The sequence below is a fragment of the Parasteatoda tepidariorum genome, chromosome 1 (genome assembly GCF_982258835.1).
Source record: "Parasteatoda tepidariorum strain Cologne lab strain chromosome 1, Ptep-v5.0, whole genome shotgun sequence".
NCBI classification, from domain to species: domain Eukaryota; kingdom Metazoa; phylum Arthropoda; class Arachnida; order Araneae; family Theridiidae; genus Parasteatoda; species Parasteatoda tepidariorum.
Genome location: NC_141755.1, coordinates 123,054,055 through 123,079,589, shown reverse-complemented (window position 1 = coordinate 123,079,589; position 25,535 = coordinate 123,054,055). Strand labels below are relative to the sequence as shown.

General features: G+C 31.1%; 2 protein-coding genes across 11 annotated transcripts in view; one reads left to right on the top strand and one right to left on the bottom strand.

Moving 5' to 3' along the window:
* LOC147816863 (calcium-dependent secretion activator 1-like) overlaps window positions 1-6,670 on the bottom strand; it is a 58,910-nt gene extending 52,240 nt beyond the window's left edge. For 4 of the 8 annotated variants that reach the window (XM_087152021.1, XM_087152009.1, XM_087152029.1 and 1 more), the window contains exon 1: window positions 1,827-2,442. The gene's annotated coding sequence lies outside the window, so the exon portion shown is untranslated. Of the gene's footprint in view, window positions 1-1,826; window positions 2,443-6,457 lie in introns of those variants that run through there. The other 4 variants (XR_015429281.1, XR_015429282.1, XM_087152037.1 and 1 more) reach the window with 4 other exon arrangements.
* The window catches only part of LOC147816861 (inositol 1,4,5-trisphosphate receptor-like), a 310,281-nt gene that overhangs the window by 207,504 nt on the left and 77,242 nt on the right, over window positions 1-25,535 (top strand). The window lies entirely within an intron of this gene.

Here is a 25,535-nt window from a genome sequence, read left to right as displayed (position 1 = left end):
TCAGATTTACTGTAGCATGTTCATCACACAGCTCCTTTTAATGTAAATACTAAACTAAATTCAGTGGTGCGACAGCCCATAGAGGGTAATACTGTGCCCATCTCAGTTTTCCTGATTTTGGGCTCTGGGGTGCAGATGTTCCGGTTAGGTGATCAGCCGAAAGCAAAACCCCCTGTGTTTTTTTTCCTAAGCATGCTTGGTACTCATTTTATTGACCCAATTCGAAGCATAATACGTTGCAAAATAATTTTTTTAATTTCATTGTTATCACTATCCTTTGAAGTACTGAGAATGCGTTGTCTTTTGCAGGAACAATGTAGTCTTTGTAGTCGTCAATAATATGATCACATGGATTACAACTACCTTTTTGGGACTACAACTACCTTTTTGAAACACACAATAATTAACAAACGCTAGAATACGTCTGATCGCCTTGCAAACTGCAATAAATGTGACAGAAAGATGAGAAAAAGCCGAGTTACCTAACAAATACAAGAAACGCTATCGAGATTCAGCGATGTAAAATAAACCTTTTCGTACTCATATAGAGAGCTGTTTAGGATTCTTCGACAGCGTTTTTTCAATACGGGACTCAAACGGTTAAGATTCAAAAAGTAAGGAAAGTTTATTCTTAACTTTCTTTATTTTCAAAATAGTTAATTATAAAATCAAAATTAATAAATTAATTAATGATTGATAACGGATTAACATTTAGTCATTTTTTAAACATTTAGCTCACAGTTTATGCAATTTATTTAAAAAACCACAGCTAAAGAAAAATCGACTATTTAGGTAAAAACAATTGGGAAACCCTCAGTGACACAAAGTGCTGGCGAAGTAGTGAAATTTAAGTTTTATTATAGTATCACTGTTTAAAATCTTTTCCGATGACCGTAACAAGTTAGCAGCTATGTAATCATCATCAGCAGCAGCAATTTTGCTTGAGTTGAAACAACGGTTTTAATTCTTTTGTTTTATTTGAAGATAGAGAATCCGAAAAATTGTGATGTGCTTACAAAATACGAATTTGTACACACAGTGAGCGTAAAAAATCGTATATTTAAAATTTCAAATTTTGTATTTTTTTCCCTTTGAATTTCTTTATTAAAAATGAGGCAAACATTTGTGTACCTCATTGTTCAAAATTTTTCGACTATTATAAAATAAATCAATTAAAAATGATATCTAATTATTAAATTTTTTTCGCATGAAATTATCTTTCGATAATCGCATTTTGTAATTGAGTGCAAAAATTTTTCAAGTAGCTTAAAAAGCAAATTTAACGTTAAAGAAACCCAAGTATCACTCTTCTGATCCGATATGATTTAAACCGCTCTTCTGACTAAAACCTAACTTCCGAACGCTCTCTTATGATTTAGGGTACTATTTCCTAGATTCCAACAACCCCTCTTCCAAATTTTGAGAGTCAGGAATCCCAATTTGCAGGGGAACAAAAGCATATTTCTCAAGAGAGAGTAAGTTTCTCATACGTTTATAACTAAAAGTAGGTGCTAAATGTAACTAAAAGTACGTTCGTAACTAAAACTATCGTCTGCAATAAGCACATTTTAAATTTTGGCTCTTGAATCATTAAGATTGAATCATAGTACGTAAAAATCTGATCATTAGATCAAAAGTTATTCATAGAGATCTTTACGCATTGTATTTCACTTCATCCAGAGTTCACCCCGAGAGTACTTAATTCCGGGATTTTACTCACCGAAACAAAAAAATCACTTTAGTTATGAACAACATTTACAGAAATAGGTTTCAAAACATTATGAATCACAAAACTTTTAATATTTAGAATTAATTTTTAAGATTACCTGAAGTACGATGCTGAATTTTTTAAATATTTCCTCCTCTCTTCATCTGTGTGTAAGCATACAAAAAAGTCATTCATCCATACGAATCAAATCAGAGAACTCAAGAGAACAACGACTTCTATGAACTAAAAGAAATCTAAAATATTGATTAGTTTCCCTGACAAAAAATCATTTTATGAAAATCAAAAATGAAATCGTTAAAAAGTAAACATTGCACAGCATTTTTTAAAAAGTAAAAAGTAGACGTATGACTACCGACGTAAATTTTATGTGTAAATTTGAATCTTTTAGATGTAATCAGCTTTGCTACTGGGCATTCTATCATTTCTCTCTCTCTCTCTTTTTTTGAACCATGAACTCAGAATAAGCTAAAAAAATTTCATTATCCATATTCACTTAAAATTTTACCTTCTGTTTCATGTATGGCACAAAACAGAACAAGCAAAGTTAGCTACACATACAGAAGAGTTCTTTCATAGACTAATAACATACGTAGACTGCTCATCTATGATTGCCAATCGGCAGCTACTAAGAATCTTGTAAATAAAGTAGTAAATGAATTATTCATTAGAGAAAAAAAACTACACTTAGGACTAACTCTTCGAAGTTGTATATTTGTTTTTCGATTGAGTAAATTATATTTCGTCTGCGAAAAGAAATTTTTCTTTACCTTATTCACAATTCTTCATTTTTCTCAAAGAAAATTTCAGAATTTTAGCTTAATTAAACTTGACGTTGTGTCTCAACTCTGTCATAACTCAATTAAAAACTATATAATTTCACGCGCCACCCAGGAAGTTCATTCAACTCTGTCATAACTCAATTTATCAAAAAACTTTATAAATTGGCTAGTGACGCAGAAAAAATTATAAAAGCATAATAAAATCTTTAAATTGTGAAAAATAGCTGACAATCTTTTCTGTTTTTATGTACATTTGGCTTTTCCATATTTTTATACTACATAAAACTGTGTGACCTACATAAAACTATGTTTTTTTTAGCATTTTCGCCAAACTAACTGAAAACCATTAAATCATTCTTATAATTAATTCTTTCAAGAATCAGTTTAGATTGATTTAATGTGATCAAGGGGGGGAAGTAAGTTTTTAGGGGAAGATAGTTTCAGGAGGAGTGGTGGGTTTTACGATTAGGGCAACAGTCTAATCCGATTTTATTTGTCTATTAGTAATAATGAACTCCTAATCTGCATCCTAAGCCAACAATCAAATTTTCTAGAAGCTTTCTATTTAAGAAAAGAAATATCACAAACTTATTTTAGAGGACTAATATATAATTATAAACAGGGTGAGTATATAATAATAGCTTAATAGTAATAGATTTACGATTATAGCCCCTCTGAAAATGTCACTTACTTGGTTTCTCCACTAAAATCTCCAATTAATACAAATTAACATAAATTATCTTTTATCATTCACTTATCTCAAATACTTGCCCTTCTTGTTGACTCTACGTTATTATATTAAACAAAACATGTGTTTTATTCCATTAGAATAAACTGCATCACTTGGTGTGAGGATAACACTTATGAGTCATAATTTATCGCAATTTTCTCCCCTTTCAAGGGAACGGGTTTCTGCAGTATTAAAACATTTTAGTATTGGTGAGGTTTTAATAATTACCAAATATATAAAATATACTTTATATTAGTATATTTAGTGCTTATTCCACAACCCTTCAGCATTTGAGTTTCATTTGAAATATATTTAGCACTAGTAGAAAAGCCGATATTTTAATAACAAATAGAATTACTTTGAAGACCTTGATTAGGACATCAAAATAAGTTGTTGGAGCTATCTATCTGTATATGTCTGACTGACTGCCTGTATATATATATATGTGTGCGTGTGTGTGTATACAGAGAGAGAGAGAGAGAGATTGAAGGAAAACAAAAGAAACAATTCAGAGAAAATTAGAATAATAAATTTAGCAATGCAAAACGAGCTCAACAAAGATATTAAAAAAAACACAATAAAAAGATTTAGAAAATAAATAAAAGATTAAAAAAAAGAAAAAATTAAACATGAGAAAACATAAAGATCAAATTAAAAGAAAGCGCAATAAGCAAATGAAAAACAAATGCACTGATCAGGCAAAATAAAAAAAAACTACGAACAATAACCAAAAATAAGATAAAAAGTCGAAAAATAAAGCGCAGTGATCAAACGAAAAAAAGAAAAAAAAATTCACAAAACATTGTAATAACGTGAGAAAAGGAGAGAAATAACGAAAAAAAAGAAAAGAAAACTAAACAAGCACTGTAAAAAAGTGAATAAATAAATGGAAAACAATAAAAAGACGGAAAAAAGTATTGTGAACAAACAAAAAACAAACATAATAAGAATACTGAAAATAACTATAATAAAAAAGAAAAACCATCAGAAAAAAAGAATGAAAAAACGAGAAAAATGTAGAGAAAAACAGAAACGAACATATTAAAAAATTGAAAAAATTCAAGGAACAAATAGGAGGTAACGAAAAAATAAAAAACAAAGCACCGCAAACTTTAGAAACAAGAAAGAACGAAAAAAATAGCATGAGCAAACGGAAAACAGACATAACCTTGAACACCTTTCAAAGAAAACCAAACCAGAATGAAAAAAAAAACTGAAAGCAAAAAATGAAAAACTGAATAAATAATACAAGACGGAAAACAAAGCAATGAGAAGAAAAAAGAAAAACAATGAACAAACGAAAAACTAAACACTAGAAACTAATAGAAGACAAACACAATGACAAAGAATCCAAAACGGCGGAAAAAAACATAAGTAAAATAGCAAAGCCCATTAAAAAACGAAAAAAATAAATAAAAGAGCAGGAAAAAAACCCAGAATGAATAGGATAAAACAAAGCACCGAGAACAAATAAAATAAATATATACTGTATTAAATAAACATAAAACACGCTGAACAAACGGCAAGTTGAAAAAGCGAAAAACAAAACATCACAGTGGAAGATAAACATACTGTAAAGACGAAAAACAAATTAACAAGAATATATGGAATAAACCGTGAGAAAATTAAAAACATACCGTAAAGAAAATTAGCAACAAAGAAACATAATCAAAAAAAGAAACATGTCAATAAAAACACGAGAGATAAAAAACACAATGAAAAGGCAAAAAACAAACCGCGAAAAAACGGAAGGCAAAAACACATTAAAAAGACAAAATACAAACTCCTGTAAAAAAACGGGGGAAAAAAGAAAAACAAATATATTGAAAAAAAAGAAATATATAATTGATGTTGTCGTTTGACAAGTGCAGAAAAGTCAAAGTACGAGTCAAATGGGACCGAAGGCATGGAGCACAGCCTTATTGCACTTGTCATAGAGGGGTTGGACTTCTACCTGTTGGTCCGCGGAAGGTATTTTATTTCCCTTCTACCACCCACTGGAAAGACAGTGGAGGCATTCCCCTATCCGCCACCTTGGGGACGCGCTCTCTAGGGGTTACAGGCTCCCCCGAGAGAAAAATATAATTAAAAAACGAAGAACAAAATATTCTTGCCACGACAAAAAAAAAATAAATAAATAAACAAAAAGGAAACACTCTGAATAAACGAAAATAAACTTTTCAAAAGACGCAAAACAAAACAAGGTGAGCAAACGAAAAAAATTAATGAATAAATGGAAAACAAAATTAACTCAACAAACGAAAAACCAACACAATGAAAAGGAGAGAAAAAAACATTACAAATAAAAGGCAAACACAATGAAAAGAAGGAAAACAAAGCACCTAGAATAAAAATGTCAGAAAACGAAGAATATGCCAGTACACTAAAACAAGAAAATGTCGAAAGAAAGAAAAAAACCAGGAAAATGCAACACTGGAACAAAAAAAAAGAAGAAAAAAATGCTAGAGCACAAGAAAAAAATAATCGCAGAACACCAGAACCAGGAAAATTAACCAAGAGCACTAGAACCTGGAAAACTTACTTTAAGAATCATTTAAAAAAATTCTTTTAATCACAAAGCTTATTCCATGCAAATTTTTAAAGAACATATATCTCAAAACACTCATAAAAAATTTTAGAGCTCTGAATCATTTTTTAAAAAAGCCTTAGCATTTTGAATGCATTGAAATACCCCAAAATAGAAAGCTGAGAAAAAGGCATTTAAAGTTTTGAAACAAGAAAAAAATTTATTTCGAGAAATTGCATGTACAACTTGTATGCAAATAATTATTTACCATATATTTATAAGTACAAAAAACAAATTTGAAAGCTTAGAGTCTATTTATAACAAAGTTTTAGTAGTTTTTGCATACAATATAATACCATAAAATTAAGAGTCGAAAAAATTATATTACTTCATAACAAGCAAGAAAACTATTTAACATATTTACTCAAATTTTTATAGATTATACTTGATATCAGTTGTTGACAAAAATTCAATGTTTTAAATCAAATATAATAAAACTGAAAATTTGAATTTTTAAATAAGTTTAATGTGTCTGAAAAATAATACTAAAATAAAATCAGATATTCACACAATTCACATAAATATCTTCTTAGCTTTATCCAGAAAAAAATATGAACTAGCAAGGAAAATTTTATAGAATCTAATTATTAAGAAATATCTTAAGATTTGTCAACAATTAAAGTGTGTTATACTTTGTTGATGTGCAGTGCATGCTCGTTTTCTGTGTGGCATTTTAAAAAATATAAAACAAAAAGCAACAAATAAAAATATAACTAACTATTTAACAAAAAAATAACGATGCGATAACAAAAAAGTATTCAAATATGGCATTGAAAAAGAGCGTTGTTGTAAAAAAACGTTGATAACCAGCTAGAAGCACTCTGAAAAACAAAATAATCATTTAGATGTGTAAACTGCATATGAAAAATATCACTTAGTAACTTGCTTTAGCTTACAGCTTTTATCGACTAAATTCAAAATTAATTTATGGCATATTTTTGTTGCTAAAAACGCATGCATTGAATGTTTGTTTACATTGAGCCACGCCCCCTTTGACAGCTGTGAAGTGACAACAACTATTAAAAAATGTCATAACTTCTTTTAAAATCAAAGTATCGCTCTGAAATTTTGTACACATACTTAAAAATGTTCAATCTTTCAAAAAATGCAAAAAAAAAAAAAAAATATATCGAAATTTTGATCGAAAATTAAGTACTGTGCCGCCTTAACCAAGAAAACAAGAACGAAGCAGATTAACCAAGAAAACAGAAAGAAGATAACATTTGAGTTTTGAGGAAATTACGTTTATCAGAGGCAGCCAACAGAATTCTTTTAAGAACACGATAAGGACTTTGGAACACGACCATTTCTCTATCCGATCTTTAATTTATTGTTTAAAATATTTATAAATGTGGAGGGAAAATTTTAATTGTTATTCATCAAAATATTAGTGCACTATCTTTGCTACAGCTGGAAAAATAGTTTTCGAAACTACGGAAAATCCGTTAAAGAATTCTCATTAAAATTATTGAGAATATCGCCATTAATATTAGAATACCAATATTTATTTTATACTTTGATTATAAAAAAATATTATATGGATTTTTTCCCTCTTAAATTATACAAACATTATTTAAAGTAAACAAATTTTATGCATTGTAAAAATGACACCATATTACAAGATGAAAAAAAAAACTGAATTAGTAACCAAGTGTAGTAAAACCTAGCTACTTTTGAGTTAATCCTCTTTAACTTAAAATAGTTTTCCATTATCATTACTAGTTTCCTATAAAAAGATAATTAGCGAAACTTGCTTTTTTTCTAAAAAACGAAATTTCCTGTAAATAAGATTTTATAGTTTCGTTTGGTAATAAAAAGAACGTATTAGGTTCTTTAACTGAAAACATCCTCTTCTGACAACAACGAAACTACTCCATGAGCCCATTTTAATTTAGCTATATATTCTTGTTTATTTTAGAATTGAATCGTATTACTAACACTAGACACTATAGTTTTAACGAGTCCAAGTTATAGCAGCAATTTTAATGATGTATTTTACCGTCAGAATGCTTGCTAATTTACTAGAGTCCTTTGTTAATTGAGCATGCTTTTAAACAAACACGATAATAGGTACTACTTTAAAAAATTTCAAGAATGAACTTACATTTTAATCAATTAACATAACTTAGCGTTACATATCAAAAGTTTTCTGAAAGAATAAAAGAAGTAATGAATACGAAATGTTTGCTTTTTTCCCCTGTCAGTTTTGTAAGCAGTATTGCGTCGTACTGGACAAAAAGTTTTTAATTCTGATTTATGAAAACTACACAGTTTAGATTTCTATATTCTACTACAACTCAGAAAACACTTCAGGATATAACAGATAAGCTGGTAGCGATGCAATTTTTAAAGTTTGAGTCCAAATATATAAAAACATTAAATGCACATCAATGTTTTTATACCATGACTTTACTTTAGTTCAACTGTTGCTGGTTGAAATTTTTCAATGAAATAACTTGAAAATTATACTTAAGAATATCTTAAAAATATCAACGATAGTCAAAATTAAACAAACAATGTAAACGTGACAAAAATTTATTGTCGTAACAAAATATACCAAATAAGTAATACAAAACATTTCTAAACTGAAAGAAAAACACAACAAACGTACTTCCTTGGAGTACATACGAAATATTACTAAACAATTTGAACAAAATTCTGTTTTCAAAATAAATACTTAAATATATTAAAAATTGTCAAAATTAAACAAACACAACACTTTGTTGTCATAAAATAAACCAAACACAAATAAGAAATAAAAAACAATACTTTTTTAAAACAAAAAAACAAACGTGCTTCTTTGAAGTGCTCACAAAATATATAAATAATTTGTTTAAACAAACTTTCGTTTTCCAAATAAAAACATTTTCTTAAAAATTATCAAAAAGCATACAAAAAACATGCTCGTTAAACAATAATAAATTACTTCGTATCAATTTTTCAAGAAGTAAATTTAGAATAATGTTAATTTTGATTACCTAATAATCAAAAGTAACTAAAGTAACTTAAAAGTACTTAAACGTAAAAATACCTACATTTGTTTTCAACCATAAAATGGAAGCAAGTAACATAATTGCATCCAACCTAACATGATTTAATCTAAAAATGACTAACTTACTCAGTTAAAAAAAATATTGCACTAAACGTACCATTGAGGATTTTTAGAATTGGATCAGCGTCCGCTGTAGCAAAGAATTTTTAGGATTACGGAAAAGTAAAAAATTTATATGTCTCACAGTCTTTATAATTTATCCCATTACCTAAAGGAAGTTTGAAAAATTTAATAAAAAAGGATTCTCCAGCTTTTAAAAAATCGACAGTCTCTTGAAATTTAAAGATAAGATTTATGTCTTATAAAAAAGAAATATCAGTCTCCAGCTTTTAAAAAATCGACAGTCTCTTTTGAAATTTAAAGATAAGATTTATGTCTTATAAAAAAGAAATATCAGTCTCCAGCTTTTAAAAAATCAGCAGTCTCTTTTGAAATTTAAAGATAAGATTTATGTCTTATAAAAAAGAAATATCAGTCTCGAGCTTCGACAGTCTCTTTTGAAATTTAAAGATAGATTTAAGTCTTATAAGAAAGAAATATCAGTCTCCAGCTTTTAAAAAATCAACAGTCTCTTTTGAAATTTAAAGATAAGATTTATGTCTTATAAAAAAGAAATATCAGTCTCCAGCTTTTAAAAAATCAGCAGTCTCTTTTGAAATTTAAAGATAAGATTTATGTCTTATAAAAAAGAAATATCAGTCTCCAGCTTTTAAAAAATCGATGCCTCTACGCAAATTTGAAGATTAAATATATGTCTCAAAACCTAACCCTTATTCATTAGTCATTCATTAGTCACATTAGACTGAAAAGTTGGCATTGCAAAATGTTATTAAAAAATATAAGTGCCTGAATAAATTTCACATGCCCCATAGCAGTAAAGCCCTCGTAATGTAATTGATATACTACTATTAGAAATCAACCAACACTTACTAGATATTAAATATAGCTAATTTCTAAAGAAATTATAGCCACCTTTAATTACCTCAACAATTATAAAGACTTACATATTAGATTGCAAAGAATTTGTATTAAAAAGGAAGAACGCCAGGATTATAAAAAAATGCACAGTCACCTTTAAGTCTAAAAAATTACTTTTATATTACATTGAGAAAATATTTAGAATATTTTAGAAGTACTGTTAAAAAACAGCAATCTTTAATTGCCTCACATCAGATAACAATTTCTAAGTAAAGACTTACATATTAGATTGCAAAGAATTTGTATTAAAAAGGAAGAACGCCAGGATTATAAAAAAATGCACAGTCACCTTTAAGTCTAAAAAATTACTTTTATATTACATTGAGAAAATATTTAGAATATTTTAGAAGTACTGTTAAAAAACAGCAATCTTTAATTGCCTCACATCAGATAACAATTTCTAAGTAAAGACTTACATATTAGATTGCAAAGAATTTGTATTAAAAAGGAAGAACGCCAGGATTATAAAAAAATGCACAGTCACCTTTAAGTCTAAAAAATTACTTTTATATTACATTGAGAAAATATTTAGAATATTTATGGAGAAGTACTGTTAAAAAACAGCAATCTTTAATTGCCTCACATCAGATAACAATGTCTAAGTAAAGACTTACATATTAGATTGCAAAGAATTTGTAATAAAAAGGAAGAACGCCAGGATTATAAAAAAATGCACAGTCACCTTTAAGTCTAAAAAATTACTTTTATATTACATTGAGAAAATATTTAGAATATTTTAGAAGTACTGTTAAAAAACAGCAATCTTTAATTGCCTCACATCAGATAACAATTTCTAAGTAAAGACTTACATATTAGATTGCAAAGAATTTGTATTAAAAAGGAAGAACGCCAGGATTATAAAAAAATGCACAGTCACCTTTAAGTCTAAAAAATTACTTTTATATTACATTGAGAAAATATTTAGAATATTTTAGAAGTACTGTTAAAAAACAGCAATCTTTAATTGCCTCACATCAGATAACAATTTCTAAGTAAAGACTTACATATTAGATTGCAAAGAATTTGTATTAAAAAGGAAGAACGCCAGGATTATAAAAAAATGCACAGTCACCTTTAAGTCTAAAAAATTACTTTTATATTACATTGAGAAAATATTTAGAATATTTTAGAAGTACTGTTAAAAAACAGCAATCTTTAATTGCCTCACATCAGATAACAATTTCTAAGTAAAGACTTACATATTAGATTGCAAAGAATTTGTATTAAAAAGGAAGAACGCCAGGATTATAAAAAAATGCACAGTCACCTTTAAGTCTAAAAAATTACTTTTATATTACATTGAGAAAATATTTAGAATATTTATGGAGAAGTACTGTTAAAAAACAGCAATCTTTAATTGCCTCACATCAGATAACAATGTCTAAGTAAAGACTTACATATTAGATTGCAAAGAATTTGTAATAAAAAGGAAGAACGCCAGGATTATAAAAAAATGCACAGTCACCTTTAAGTCTAAAAAATTACTTTTATATTACATTGAGAAAATATTTAGAATATTTTAGAAGTACTGTTAAAAAACAGCAATCTTTAATTGCCTCACATCAGATAACAATTTCTAAGTAAAGACTTACATATTAGATTGCAAAGAATTTGTATTAAAAAGGAAGAACGCCAGGATTATAAAAAAATGCACAGTCACCTTTAAGTCTAAAAAATTACTTTTATATTACATTGAGAAAATATTTAGAATATTTTAGAAGTACTGTTAAAAAACAGCAATCTTTAATTGCCTCACATCAGATAACAATTTCTAAGTAAAGACTTACATATTAGATTGCAAAGAATTTGTATTAAAAAGGAAGAACGCCAGGATTATAAAAAAATGCACAGTCACCTTTAAGTCTAAAAAATTACTTTTATATTACATTGAGAAAATATTTAGAATATTTATGGAGAAGTACTGTTAAAAAACAGCAATCTTTAATTGCCTCACATCAGATAACAATTTCTCACTAAAGACTTACATATTAGATTGCAAAGAATTTGTATTAAAAAGGAAGAACGCCAGGATTATAAAAAAATGCACAGTCACCTTTAAGTCTAAAAAATTACTTTTATATTACATTGAGAAAATATTTAGAATATTTATGGAGAAGTACTGTTAAAAAACAGCAATCTTTAATTGCCTCACATCAGATAACAATGTCTAAGTAAAGACTTACATATTAGATTGCAAAGAATTTGTAATAAAAAGGAAGAACGCCAGGATTATAAAAAAATGCACAGTCACCTTTAAGTCTAAAAAATTACTTTTATATTACATTGAGAAAATATTTAGAATACTTATGGAGAAGTACTGTTAAAAAACAGCAATCTTTAATTGCCTCACATCAGATAACAATTTCTAAGTAAAGACTTACATATTAGATTGCAAAGAATTTGTATTAAAAAGGAAGAACGCCAGGATTATTAATAAAATGCACAGTCACCTTTAATTCTAAGAAATTACTTTTACATTACATTGAGAAGATATTTAGAATATTTAATGAAAGAAGTCGGCCAGTATTATGAAAGTAATCTTATTCTCAAGCATTAAATGAAATTCTCTGCATCTTTAAAACCAAATATTAAAGCTTAAGTTTGTCTCATAGTAAGTGTAATGATTTATCACATTAAAATTCTTATGAAGGAAAATTCTTACTGTAAATCAATTATAATGATAGTTCAGCAATTTGTAACCTAAAGTCATTAAAAAGAAATGCTTATTTCAGAAATTTGCTTAAGAGAAAAAATATTTCAGATATATACATACATTCAAAATTTCTTCAATAATAAGGAAACATAATATATCGTGCATAAATAAGGACGCACGATTTGTACATACATTTGGTAGTCATTTTTTAACAAATTAAAAAGCATTACTGACAAGTTTGTAGACACATAAAACTTTTTCCTAACTTAAAGTATTGTTATTGAAAAGTGTTAATAAGGCAGGACTAGGATTGAATTTTTAAAAATTTGAAGAACTTTTTTAAAATTAATTTTTGAATGTCTCACCTTGACTTGTAACTTATTATTATGCAGACTTAATATTGTTGTTGCTTCATACAGTCATTTCTGAGGGACATTTTTTTCCTAACTTAAGATCTGCTAAGTTATAGAGTTTCATTTTTCTGCTAATTCCATCTTTTAAATTCTTCCTTAAGCTTTTATCTATTTCTAAATTTCTTCAAATGATGGTGTTTCAAGCACTTCTTTGTTATCAATATACAACTATATTTTTTAATGTATCGTGTTTTTCTTTACAAAGATTATTAGGATATCAAAGTGTTCATTTCATCTTTTAAAATTCTTTTTCAGCTTTCATTCTCACTCTAAATTTTAGCATAGGGGCTTCTATCACAGCTTTCCATCTCACTACAAATTGGAGCTTTCAACCACTATTCGTTCACTTTGTTGGCAGTAAGTCTAAAATCGCCGAAAATTGGCAGACAGCTTTATTATTCTTTGGTAGAACTACCACCGGAGTAGCAACTATGGAGAGTTCTACCAGACACCTCTTCTCTGTAGTTGCTTGACTTCGTCAGACACAGTCTTTTTTAGAAAGTATTTTGGAAGACTTGCAATTAATATACTTGACTTAAGCACACACCTTGTGGCTTTCTAACACTTCACATCTTAACATCTCACTCGACATTGGGGCTTTCTACCACTTCACAGCTTTCCATGTCTAGATTCGGGCTTTCTACCAGTTCAGCGTTCCATCTCATTTTTAATTGGGGCTTTTAACCACTTTACAGTTTTCAATCACAGTCTAAATTGGAGCTTTCTAACACTTCACATCTTTCCATCTCACTCGAAATTGGTGCTTTCTACCACTTCACAGCTTTCCATATCTAGATTCAGGCTTTCTACCAGTTCAACATTCCATCTCACTCTTAATTGGGGCTTTTAACCACCTTGCAGTTTTCAATCTCACTCACAATTGGGGCTTTCTACCACTTCACAGCTTTCTATGTCTAGATTCAGGCTTTCTACCAGTTCAACATTCCATCTCACTCTTAATTGGGGCTTTTAACCACCTTGCAGTTTTCAATCTCACTCTAAATTTGGGCTTTCTACCACTTCACAGCTTTCCATGTCTAGATTCAGGCTTTCTACCAGTTCAACATTCCATCTCACTCTTAATTGGGGCTTTCTACCACTTCACAGCTTTCCATGTCTAGATTCAGGCTTTCTACCAGTTCAACATTCCATCTCGCTCTTAATTGGGGCTTTTAACCACCTTGCAGATTTCAATCTCACTCTCAATTGGGGCTTTCTACCACTTTACAGCTTTCCATGTCTAGATTCAGGCTTTCTACCAGTTCAACATTCCATCTCACTCTTAATTGGGGCTTTTAACCACCTTGCAGTTTTCAATCTCACTCTCAATTTGGGCTTTCTACCACTTCACAGCTTTCCATGTCTAGATTCAGACTTTCTACCAGTTCAACATTCCATCTCACTCTTAATTGGGGCTTTTAACCACCTTGCAGTTTTCAATCTCACTCTCAATTGGGGCTTTCTTCCACTTCACAGCTTTCCATGTCTAGATTCAGGCTTTCTACCAGTTCAACAATCCATATCACTCTTAATTGGGGTTTTTAACCACCTTGCGGTTTTCAATTTCACTCTCAATTGTGGCTTTCTACCACTTCACAGCTTTCCATGTCTAGATTCGGGCTTTCTACCAGTTCAGCGTTCCATCTCACTCTTAATTGGGGCTTTTAACCGCCTTGCAGTTTTCAATCTCACTCTTAATTGGGCTTTCTTCCACTTCACAGCTTTCCATGTCTAGATTCAGGCTTTCCACCAGTTCAACATTCCATATCACTCTTAATTGGGACTTTTAACCACCTTGCGGTTTTCAATTTCACTCTCAATTGTGGCTTTCTACCACTTCACAGCTTTCCATGTCTAGATTCAGGCTTTCTACCAGTTCAACATTCCATCTCACTCTTAATTGGGGCTTTTAACCACCTTGCAGTTTTCAATCTCACTCTCAATTGGGGCTTTCTACCACTTCACAGCTTTCCATGTCTAGATTCAGGCTTTCTACCAGTCCAACATTCCATCTCACTCTTAATTGGGGCTTTTAACCACCTTGCAGTTTTCAATCTCACTCTCAATTGGGGCTTTCTACCACTTCACAGCTTTCTATGTCTAGATTCAGGCTTTCTACCAGTTCAACATTCCATCTCACTCTTAATTGGGGCTTTTAACCACCTTGCAGTTTTCAATCTCACTCTAAATTTGGGCTTTCTACCACTTCACAGCTTTCCATGTCTAGATTCAGGCTTTCTACCAGTTCAACATTCCATCTCACTCTTAATTGGGGCTTTCTACTACTTCACAGCTTTCCATGTCTAGATTCAGGCTTTCTACCAGTTCAACATTCCATCTCGCTCTTAATTGGGGCTTTTAACCACCTTGCAGATTTCAATCTCACTCTCAATTGGGGCTTTCTACCACTTTACAGCTTTCCATGTCTAGATTCAGGCTTTCTACCAGTTCAACATTCCATCTCACTCTTAATTGGGGCTTTTAACCACCTTGCAGTTTTCAATCTCGCTCTCAATTGGGGCTTTCTTCCACTTCACAGCTTTCCATGTCTAGATTCAGGCTTTCTACCAGTTCAACAATCCATATCACTCTTAATTGGGGTTTTTAACCACCTTGCGGTTTTCAATTTCACTCTCAATTGTGGCTTTCTACCACTTCACAGCTTTCCATGTCTAGATTCGGGCTTTCTACCAGTTCAGCGTTCCATCTCACTCTTAATTGGGGCTTTTAACCGCCTTGCAGTTTTCAATCTCACTCTTAATTGGGCTTTCTTCCACTTCACAGCTTTCCATGTCTAGATTCAGGCTTTCCACCAGTTCAACATTCCATATCACTCTTAATTGGGGCTTTTAACCACCTTGCGGTTTTCAATTTCACTCTCAATTGTGGCTTTCTACCACTTCACAGCTTTCCATGTCTAGATTCAGGCTTTCTACCAGTTCAACATTCCATCTCACTCTTAATTGGGGCTTTTAACCGCCTTGCAGTTTTCAATCTCACTCTCAATTGGGGCTTTCTACCACTTCACAGTTTTCCATGTCTAGATTCAGGCTTTCTACCAGTTCAACATTCCATCTCGCTCTTAATTGGGGCTTTTAACCACCTTGCAGATTTCAATCTCACTCTCAATTGGGGCTTTCTACCACTTTACAGCTTTCCATGTCTAGATTCAGGCTTTCTACCAGTTCAACATTCCATCTCACTCTTAATTGGGGCTTTTAACCACCTTGCAGTTTTCAATCTCACTCTCAATTTGGGCTTTCTACCACTTCACAGCTTTCCATGTCTAGATTCAGGCTTTCTACCAGTTCAACATTCCATCTCACTCTTAATTGGGGCTTTTAACCACCTTGCAGTTTTCAATCTCACTCTCAATTGGGGCTTTCTTCCACTTCACAGCTTTCCATGTCTAGATTCAGGCTTTCTACCAGTTCAACAATCCATATCACTCTTAATTGGGGTTTTTAACCACCTTGCGGTTTTCAATTTCACTCTCAATTGTGGCTTTCTACCACTTCACAGCTTTCCATGTCTAGATTCGGGCTTTCTACCAGTTCAGCGTTCCATCTCACTCTTAATTGGGGCTTTTAACCGCCTTGCAGTTTTCAATCTCACTCTTAATTGGGCTTTCTTCCACTTCACAGCTTTCCATGTCTAGATTCAGGCTTTCCACCAGTTCAACATTCCATATCACTCTTAATTGGGGCTTTTAACCACCTTGCGGTTTTCAATTTCACTCTCAATGGTGGCTTTCTACCACTTCACAGCTTTCCATGTCTAGATTCAGGCTTTCTACCAGTTCAACATTCCATCTCACTCTTAATTGGGGCTTTTAACCGCCTTGCAGTTTTCAATCTCACTCTCAATTGGGGCTTTCTACCACTTCACAGTTTTCCATGTCTAGATTCAGGCTTTCTACCAGTTCAACATTCCATCTCGCTCTTAATTGGGGCTTTTAACCACCTTGCAGATTTCAATCTCACTCTCAATTGGGGCTTTCTACCACTTTACAGCTTTCCATGTCTAGATTCAGGCTTTCTACCAGTTCAACATTCCATCTCACTCTTAATTGGGGCTTTTAACCACCTTGCAGTTTTCAATCTCACTCTCAATTTGGGCTTTCTACCACTTCACAGCTTTCCATGTCTAGATTCAGGCTTTCTACCAGTTCAACATTCCATCTCACTCTTAATTGGGGCTTTTAACCACCTTGCAGTTTTCAATCTCACTCTCAATTGGGGCTTTCTTCCACTTCACAGCTTTCCATGTCTAGATTCAGGCTTTCTACCAGTTCAACAATCCATATCACTCTTAATTGGGGTTTTTAACCACCTTGCGGTTTTCAATTTCACTCTCAATTGTGGCTTTCTACCACTTCACAGCTTTCCATGTCTAGATTCGGGCTTTCTACCAGTTCAGCGTTCCATCTCACTCTTAATTGGGGCTTTTAACCGCCTTGCAGTTTTCAATCTCACTCTTAATTGGGCTTTCTTCCACTTCACAGCTTTCCATGTCTAGATTCAGGCTTTCCACCAGTTCAACATTCCATATCACTCTTAATTGGGGCTTTTAACCACCTTGCGGTTTTCAATTTCACTCTCAATTGTGGCTTTCTACCACTTCACAGCTTTCCATGTCTAGATTCAGGCTTTCTACCAGTTCAACATTCCATCTCACTCTTAATTGGGGCTTTTAACCGCCTTGCAGTTTTCAATCTCACTCTCAATTGGGGCTTTCTACCACTTCACAGTTTTCCATGTCTAGATTCAGGCTTTCTACCAGTTCAACATTCCATCTCGCTCTTAATTGGGGCTTTTAACCACCTTGCAGATTTCAATCTCACTCTCAATTGGGGCTTTCTACCACTTTACAGCTTTCCATGTCTAGATTCAGGCTTTCTACCAGTTCAACATTCCATCTCACTCTTAATTGGGGCTTTTAACCACCTTGCAGTTTTCAATCTCACTCTCAATTTGGGCTTTCTACCACTTCACAGCTTTCCATGTCTAGATTCAGGCTTTCTACCAGTTCAACATTCCATCTCACTCTTAATTGGGGCTTCTAACCACCTTGCAGTTTTCAATCTCACTCTCAATTGGGGCTTTCTTCCACTTCACAGCTTTCCATGTCTAGATTCAGGCTTTCTACCAGTTCAACATTCCATATCACTCTTAATTGGGGCTTTTAACCACCTTGCGGTTTTCAATTTCACTCTCAATTGTGGCTTTCTACCACTTCACAGCTTTCCATGTCTAGATTCTGGCTTTCTACCAGTTCAGCGTTCCATCTCACTCTTAATTGGGGCTTTTAACCGCCTTGCAGTTTTCAATCTCACTCTTAATTGGGCTTTCTTCCACTTCACAGCTTTCCATGTCTAGATTCAGGCTTTCTACCAGTTGAACATTCCATATCACTCTTAATTGGGGCTTTTAACCACCTTGCGGTTTTCAATTTCACTCTCAATTGTGGCTTTCTACCACTTCACAGCTTTCCATGTCTAGATTCAGGCTTTCTACCAGTTCAACATTCCATCTCACTCTTAATTGGGGCTTTTAACCGCCTTGCAGTTTTCAATCTCACTCTCAATTGGGGCTTTCTACCACTTCACAGCTTTCCATGTCTAGATTCAGGCTTTCTACCAGTTCAACATTCCATCTCACTCTTAATTGGGGCTTTTAACCACCTTGCAGTTTTCAATCTCACTCTCAATTGTGGCTTTCTACCACTTCACAGCTTTCCATGTCTAGATTCAGGCTTCCTACCAGTTCAACATTCCGTCTCACTCTTAATTGGGGCTTTTAACCACCTTGCAGTTTTCAATCTCACTCTCAATTGGGGCTTTCTACCACTTCACAGCTTTCCATGTCTAGATTCAGGCTTTCTACCAGTTCAACATTCCATCTCACTCTTAATTGGGGCTTTTAACCACCTTGCAGTTTTCAATCTCACTCTCAATTGGGGCTTTCTACCACTTCACAGCTTTCCATGTCTAGATTTGGGCTTTCTACCAGTTCAGCGTTCCATCTCACTCTTAATTGGGGCTTTTAACCACTTTACAGTTTTCAATCACAGTCTAAATTGGAGCTTTCTACCACTTCACATCTTTCCATCTCACTCTAAATTGGTGCTTTCTACCATCTATCAGCTTTCCATCTCACTCTAAATTTCAGCATAGATCTTCTATCACAGCTTTCCATCTCATTCTATTTGTGTCTGGATCGCTTATCTTACTTCATGTCTTTCCTATTGTTTTCAATCCGCTTGCAATCATCTTGCGCAAAGTAATTTTAGTTCTACCTCTTTCTCAAAGCCCTGAGAGCTCCAAACAAAAAAAATTTTTACTTTAAAATTTTCAGGGTTATGCAGAAATATGATTAATCCGTTTTGATTTACAGTTTTTAATTTCCAGATTAGATTTTGTTTTTCTTATCTAAATATTTCTGCATGAGAAATTTTACTTTGATGCACTCTATTCTTCTTAAACAGTTGATAATAAATACTTTATTTTTTCAATTTATTTTTCTTGCCGTGCCATGTCGTAGATCCATATAATAATACAGATTCAACATTCGTTTTTATAATTCTAATTTCTGTTGAATTTGTTATGTTTTTGTTTTTCCAAAATTTATGAAATAACGTAACTGCTTTGGTCTTTATTTAAACTACTTAGCATATATTTATCAGTTCGTACGTTGATATATTTCAAAGACGCCTCTAGTGGCAGACATTGAGCCTATTAAAACTTGGTTGTAATCTTTTTGGTTAATTGTTGTGGGAAAAATGTTTGACTAATGTAATTTGGAGTTTATCCAAGTTTCTCATACAATTAAGGTATTGGCAGCAGTATCAAATTCCATCTTGATTAGTTGAGTATCAATTTTAGCATTTATTTAGCATGGGCGATTTGGGGAAATTTTTCTCATTGTTGAGCACTGGATTAAGTGTTTCCAACTTGGAACTATCTGAGATTGCAATTTTTAGTGCAATACAATTGCCCCTGGCATCTGAATGCTTCCTTGGTAGAACTACCAGTGGGGTATCAAATTTAGAGAGTTCTACCGGACATCTCTTATCTGTAGTTGCTTGACTTCGTCTGACAATCTCTTTTAGAAAGTATACCGGAGGACTTGCAATTAATATACTTGACTTATGGATTATTATGCAATTGACTTAACCACACACAATTGACTTATGATTAAATCTAGATGAGTATCAAGAATTAGTAAATCTTGAGGCTACTACTTCACTTTGTTGGCAGTAAATCTAAAATCGCAGAAAATTGGCTGACAGCTTTATTCTTCTTTGATAGAACTACCACAGGAGTAGTAACTTTAGAGAGTTTTACCAGACACCTCTTCTCTGTAGTTGGTTGACTTCGTCAAAGTCTTAGTCACAGGACGGAATGGGAAGAGTATTTCCAGCTCTTTTAATGTAGCTTAGATTTCATTGATTGGAGATGCGCTAGTTTGAAACATCTCGGAATACTTCTGCTTAATCTGTCCATTTTCATGTTTTACTGTTGTCACAAAAATGTAGATAATAAATATATAATAGACTAACTTTTGAGATTTTTTTTTCTGACCTTTCAAGTTTCCCGTTATTGGAATAAAAATATCTATTGATTTGATATTAATTTTGTTGCTTCTTTATTATTTATATAATTAATATAGTTCTGCTAATGCTGTTTTATGCATCTACAACCTTTTTTTTTTGTTGTTACATTTCAGTTTTAGTCTCATTTTCAATATAATAAACTACAATAAGATCACTATTTGCAGACACACAAAATGGGCATTTATAAAACTTGTCTGCTTTATGAATTTTCTGATTTTTAAATTGTGGGTAACAGAAACCATGCAGCAAAGCAATAGGTGCTGCAGTACTTAGTATTGCGCCTCAGGTAACATTACTTTTAGGTAAGTAAGAAACTGCAAAGATTTTTAGTTTTATTGAGAGATTTGTTTCCTACACTTATTTTAAATAATATTACTACAAATCGCATATCAAATTTACAAAATAAATTTTTTTTTTAAATTTCCTTTTGACCTTACTAACACAGTACCTCATAATTGCAAGCAGGTTGGGAATCTTTGTCTTTTTATTTCAATAAGTGATGCACCAGAAAAAAAATTGCAAAATCTTGATTTCATTCTACAAGCGTAGATTATTTAGTGAAGTATCTGAATATTTTAGAACGACAGTATTTAAATAGAAGATCTTTGAAGCTACTAAAAAAATTGTATTTTCAACGCTTTGTTCAGTTTACGCTATTTTCTGCAGCGCAGGCGTAACTATTATAACTATTATATGCAAGAACACATATTTTTAAAAATAACTAACTCAATTATAGTTTAATGCATTCAAGATTTATTATTGTTTTCTTTTATATTTTTACAATACTAGGGAAATTTTGAACATTGAAATATAAAAGATAAGTACGCAATTTTACATTAATAAATTTTTCAATTTTGTGAATATTTTTAGGCAAATTTCAAATGATTAATTTTTAATTAATTTTTTCAGGCTCCGGCAATACTAATGATAGAATTCAATATAATACAATTTAATGAGTATTTTTTTAGATTGTTCAGATACTCGCCTCCTCCTTTACCTCAACTATCATTTCAAAGGAATCAGCAAAAGATTTTTGATTTTTTTTAACATTATTTAACATAGGAATTTTCTAAAGTTAGCTGTAAATATTGTTTTCGAAAAACAATATATTTTTTGGAAAGAAAATGATCAAATTCTACGTAAAATTAAATTCATAAAGAGAAGTTTATTACAATCTGTTCAGATAAAAATAAGTGTAAAATGATTAACTTTTTTTGATTTTTAGATGAAATTGAATTAAAAATGAAAAAAAAAATCTAATAGTAGGATTAAAATTAGTATGAACTACTGCGAAAAAAAAACCTAAATAAAGCTTAAATAAAAGTACTGAAATCTCCGTACTTTTGTTTTATAAACAAACATAGATAAACCTACACCTCTTTAATCATGTTTTTAACTAATAGGAACAGATGAACAAGTTTGAATTAGATAATAAATGAAAGGAGATAAGCAGATGAAGGGATTTGGCAGGTGCTCTATGAGTCAAAATATTAAATTACAATTAGAATCGTTGCAAACATAGGGAAAAAAGTAGGCTACTGGAAATAGCTTTAACTTTATAAGAATTTTTCAACATACAGAATGATTCCTAAAAATAAAAATCGGTAGATTAAGTGCAGCATTGAATGTTTTGATAATGTTCAGTTAAGTACATTTGAATCCTAGTACATTTGAATTCTCCAATGTACACAAGGTTGCATTGACGCAAAATTTGATTAATACCCTAGATATGAACAATAAGGTGTTTAAGGTTGGGGGAAATATATTAATATGGGAGAAAATAACTTAACTCAAGTTTTCTCATCATCACAGCTATTTGGGTATTGCTCGCGGTAATACAATCAAACTGTTAAAGTTTGAATTAGAGAGCTTGGTGAATTGCTAGAGTAATTTTCTTTCGATAAATCAACAAAATTAGAAAGAAAACCACGGTCTACAGTGTTAACTTTAATGTAAAGAGGCTTTCAATATGGCGATAGTTATTTGCACAAAATTTAGAAGCACTACATTAAAGAATTGGTAAGCCATCAATCTTTTCTATAGAGAGAATAAAATGTTATGAAGGAAATTGTAATTACGAAAAATAAAGATTTCCAAGACAAGCAACTTATTTTCTTGTTTAAATGTTAATTCTATGCAAAGATCTATAAAAATCATAATATTGGGGAACTTATCAACGTCCTTATTGGCTATCAGTGTGAAACAATCGTCGACCGGCGTCTATTAAGAAGGAACTTTAATTGATCCAAAAGTTTCATTTTAAAGTAGTGGATACTTAAGGGACTGACAGTATTACCCATAGCTAAGCATTTAATCATTAAATAAAATTTGCAATTAAAATAATTTGAAAAAAAAATACAAAAATAAGGGAAAAATAATTTTTAAAAAAACACAATAGAAAAATTACATTAAAAAAAAACAAGAAAAAATAGAAATAACACAATGAGAACTTGAAAAAACAGAATTGAGAAAATTTTAAAAATAAGAAAAAAGAATCAGGAAAAGACACAATGAAACAAAACTTGAAAATAAAAAGAGTGAAAAAAAATCGAAAAAGCATTGAAAAAACCCTTGAAAAAAACAACATTGAATGAAACTTTGGAAACACATTGAATGAAACTTTGGAAACACATTGAATGAAACTTTGGAAACACATTGAATGAAACTTTGGAAACACATTGAATGAAACTTTGGAAACACATTGAATGAAACTTTGGAAACACATTGAATGAAACTTTGGAAACACATTGAATGAAACTTTGGAAACACATTGAATGAAACTTTGGAAACACATTGAATGAAACTTTGGAAACACATTGAATGAAACTTTGGAAACACATTGAATGAAACTTTGGAAACACATTGAATGAAACTTTGGAAACACATTGAATGAAACTTTGGAAACACATTGAATGAAACTTTGGAAACACATTGAATGAAACTTTGGAAACACATTGAATGAAACTTTGGAAACACATTGAATGAAACATTGGAAACACATTGAATGAAACTTTGAAAACACATCGAATGAAATTTTGGAAAAACACAACCTTGGAAGAAATATATTTGAAAAGAAATTAAAAAAATAATGAAATAAAATCCTGGGAGAAAACGATGAAAGGAAAATTGAAAAAAAAACGATGTAAAGAAACTTGAAAAAAAAAATAATGGAGCAAGCTTATTTGGAAAGAGTTAGTATAAATTAATAAACCTCTTAGTAGTAAAGCACAAAAAGTTATAAGTCATCCCTCTTTAGTTTTAATGGTAAATTTTATCAAATGATTAACGACTTAGCTATGGGAAATCCACTTCTAAAGTGACTCTTATGAAACTGATTTATTGAAGTTTATCTACGATTGTTCCACATTGATAGACAAACGCGACATTGATCATGTACTTAGTAGTATGAATTCCTTCCATACAAATCACGTTTAAACAGGAAATAAGAGCTCATTGCTGTTTATCAGAAACTGTTTCATTATCACCTCATAAATTTTCATTACATCCCTGGAACCAATATTGGCCTCGCATGTTTAAGGTGCATCTAAAATTTGTTCTACTAGTTATCTAATCAACAAAAAGCTATGTACCCTTAAAAGCTATAGCTGTAGACCGTGGGTTTTCTAATATTATTGATTCCATCTATAAAAAAATTGATCTTGCAATCTTCCAAACTTTGTAAATCGAGCTTTAACAATTAGATTGTTTTACCTTATCTGACCAGTCCCCAAATTTACTAAGATTTTAAGCAAATTTGAGTTTCAAGTCGTTTTCAGCTCTGTAAATAAACTGAATTTCACCAGCTTTAAAGATTATTAATGAATGAGTGTTTTGTCAAATTTTGTGTCAACGTGATCTTGCATATATATTTTGCAAACTAAACGCACTGGTAAATTAAGATTTAAATAGCACGAAATATATATCTAAAATTATAATTCGTAGTTGGAATTCAAATCGCATATTTTAGTTTTCTTCTTCTAAAAAATCATTCAACACTACTCTTCCTCTACTGAACTTGATTTCTGGGAATCATTGCATCTTTGAAAAAATTCAAATAAACTTTCTAATGACCTTCTTAATATCCCACCATTTCCCAATGATTGGAAATCTATTTTAATATAATCTATTGCATTCTGGGGTCACAGCCAAACCTAATCACACCTTTCTTCTTTTCTTTTATTATCTTGTTCAAAATTGTTTCTCTGTCCCTATTGGTTGAGTAACTTTGCACATGTTTGTTGCTTTATTTTTCTATTATCCTCTGGGGTTGCGGAAGATTTTTGTTTATAGAACTAAAACAGTATGTCAATTTCTATACTTTTATTTATGTTTTATTCAAGTTTTTTTTCTTTACATTAAATTTTCATATATTTTTCCCTTTTTTTTGTAAATCGAAAACAACTTGAAGTTTTTATCATATAGAAGAGGGTTGTCAATATTTCGAACGATTGCAAAATTGGCCTAAAAATATTTACAGAATTTAAAAAAGAAAATACTTTCTAAGAAACACCTAAAGCCAGCTTTAAATATTATATGCTTTCAATTAAATTTCTTTCCAAGTTTTTTGTCAGGGTAGACTCATTTGGAGTCATAGAAAATTGGAATTTGATATTTTTGAATTAAAGTGTTTTGCAAGTTATGTAGGCAACTGAACATTTTTAAAATTTTGACGTCTATTGAATTATATTTAAATCATTTTAAGTCTACAGAAAACAATTAAAAACTTTTTGGTCTCTGTTATACAAGATTAGATTTCAACTAAGGAATACATGACCTTTAATTCCCTCTCATAAACTTCGTAAGAAAAATTCCATAACATAATTTATTTTAATATAATATAATTAACACTAGAAACACTAACACTAGAAAAAAAATTGACAGCGACAACAGCCAACGTTAAATGAGTTTTTAAACAATAATTAATTTTTGAACTAAACATTTTGGTATCTCTTTTTGTTACTACAGTCATATTTGTGTGCTGCATCACTTATTGAAAGAAA